We start from the raw sequence: 2,351 nt of genomic DNA, 5'->3' as shown, positions 1-2,351 counted from the left end.
GGGGTGGAGGGAGTGATGGAGAGGAGACTGAAGGGCGTGTTGTGTAGGTGTTGAACACGGCCAGACCCAAACAGGAACACACACCCAGACAAAATGTCAAAAAACAACAGGAATGGTAAGAAGTAGGAGGATTTCCTGTGAGTTTTCCTGAATTTGCTGTTCGTTGATGCTGCAACAGGCTCTCCCTCTCTTCGTACCACCTGCCTGTGGCTGCAGCTAAGCAGACGTGAGAACGTTTCAGGATTGTTTTAACTGGGGTGGTGAACCGTGTTTTATTAAGAACGAGATGATCCACATCTCGTCAAATCCATTGGTGGAGTGGTCCTCTGTAGGGCTGTAGCCTGTCTCTGGTGGTTTCTAGGTGAGAGCAACCATCAGGCCATCTCAGGGTCACGAATCATCACGAGCACATCACAAAAGGACCGGATTCAGAACTAACACGCTTGTTTTTGGTCTGTGTGAGGAAACCAGAGGATGGAGAGAACGAGCAGATCCATGCTGGAGGGTCTAAGCCAGGTTCTCAGAGCGAGGACCATCACGCTAACCAGAAATGCTAACAAACGATGCTAACCAAACATTCTTACCCACAGTGCTTATTACCAGTGAAAACCACCGGCCGAGGTTACCTGCACTGTTCTAGAAGACGACCCTGCAGCTCTTCATGAGAAAAAGCACATTTGCCTTTTAAATCTGCAAACCTTTTACATCTGGAAACGGGCTTCTGCATCTGCAGATGTGGTGAATTCTCACAGAAGAAACAGCGGGCAGCTAAACAGGAAAAAGGCAAAGCAGGAAACATCTTTCATATGATTTTCATTAGAAAAAACGACAGTGACTCACGAGTTGGGCTGGCTAATTTATACCAATACATGCATGATGCATGCACGTGCACATGCAACATAGAAACGTCTCTTTGTGACACCTTTGACACTCGTACACAGGTCTGAAACTGACACGATGACTGTCCAACGTCTGAGGACGACCAGGCGGTCAGACTGTGTGATGTATAAATAGCTTCTAATCAGGCCTGTGTGTCAGATTATTCCCCTAACCTTTTCCTCAGCTCACTCTCATGATGGTGACCTGCGTGTGGGACAGCGCTGTCCAGCAGGGCGTCCTCAGCCTGGTCCATCTTAACCTTCATGCCTTTCTGACACAAAACAGGAAATAAGAGCAAACACGTGATAGAAATATATTTGTTTGATTTGGTGAAATAAAAAACTTGCTTCTGTTCACAGAAAGTGCTTAGCATCCATGCCTGGTGTGGATTTGAAGGTGGAAGACTGAAAACCGCATTTGAACACCACATTAAGCCTCAAATTCTTCCACTGTTGCAAATTAAAATAGCCTTTTCTTAAAGAGCAAGTCACCCCCAAATCAACTATTTTTTTCTGATAAACTATATAAATGCGTGTCTAATCGTGCTGCAGACACGTGTAGTCAACAGTTTTGCACTTTAGTGCATTTTCAATCAATCAATCAAATTTTATTTGTAGAGCACCTTCCACAACGTTATCGGAAGCCCAAGGTGCTGAACAGCATCATCATAAGAAAAACATTCCCAGTACATGGGCATAAAAGCAAGATAAAAACATAAAATCATAAAACATCAAACAAACACTATCACAAATAAAGAGAGATAACGGAATAAGACTAATCGATCAAAAACAAATGGTGGACAAAATAAAATCAAGCATCTGGGTTAAAAAGAAGAAGAATTAAAACCATAATGTCAGGGCAATTCAAAGAACCCTAGCGCTAAAACGCAATCAAATAAAAATGAGTCTTTAAATGAGACTTAAAGACGTGAAGGGATGGTGCCTGCCTAATGCTCAGTGGCAATTCGTTCCACAGAGTTGGAGCCAGAACAGAAAAAGCACGACAACCCCTCGATCGATATTTCGACCGGGGGACCACCAGAAGTTCCTGCTCGGCTGAGCGAAGAGACCGAGACGGAGCATACCTCTGCAAAAGTGCAGTAATGTACGAGGGGGCACTGCCCTGGAGGGCCTTATAAACGAGAGTTAAGATTTTAAACTTAGTTCAATATTGCACCGGGAGCCAATGCAGAGTATCCAGCACTGGAGTAATGTGATCTCGGCATCTAGTACCTGTCAGGAACCTAGCCACTGAGTTCTGCTCAAACTGGAGCCGTGCAACCGTGCACTGGGCCAGACCAGCATACAGAGCGTTGCAGTAGTCCAGCTGGGACAGGACGAAAGCATGCAACACAGACTCCAGATGAGCTCTAGACAGCAGAGGCCTGATCCTGGATAGTCTTTTCAGGTTAAAAAAACAGGACCTCACCACTGTATTTACATGAGTGTCAAGATTACAGTGATGAGTCGATT

The 2,351-nt window shown here is 44.9% G+C and overlaps 1 protein-coding gene across 1 annotated transcript in view; it reads right to left on the bottom strand.

Annotated features, from left to right (window-relative positions):
* The window catches only part of kcnj4 (potassium inwardly rectifying channel subfamily J member 4), an 11,027-nt gene extending 9,092 nt beyond the window's left edge, over positions 1–1,935 (bottom strand). Inside the window, exons 1-2 of the mRNA XM_070542863.1 lie at positions 1,053–1,935; positions 1–768 (exon numbers count right to left, since the gene is read on the bottom strand). The exon at positions 1–768 is cut by the window's left edge and continues 214 nt beyond it. The gene's annotated coding sequence lies outside the window, so the exon portion shown is untranslated. The remainder of the gene's footprint in view (positions 769–1,052) is intronic.
* Between the last annotated feature and the right edge of the window lie 416 nt (positions 1,936–2,351).

The sequence above is a fragment of the Nothobranchius furzeri genome, chromosome 12 (genome assembly GCF_043380555.1).
Source record: "Nothobranchius furzeri strain GRZ-AD chromosome 12, NfurGRZ-RIMD1, whole genome shotgun sequence".
Lineage (NCBI taxonomy): Eukaryota > Metazoa > Chordata > Actinopteri > Cyprinodontiformes > Nothobranchiidae > Nothobranchius > Nothobranchius furzeri.
Note: the sequence above shows the minus strand (reverse complement) of the source record. Positions and strands in the feature narration are given on the sequence as shown.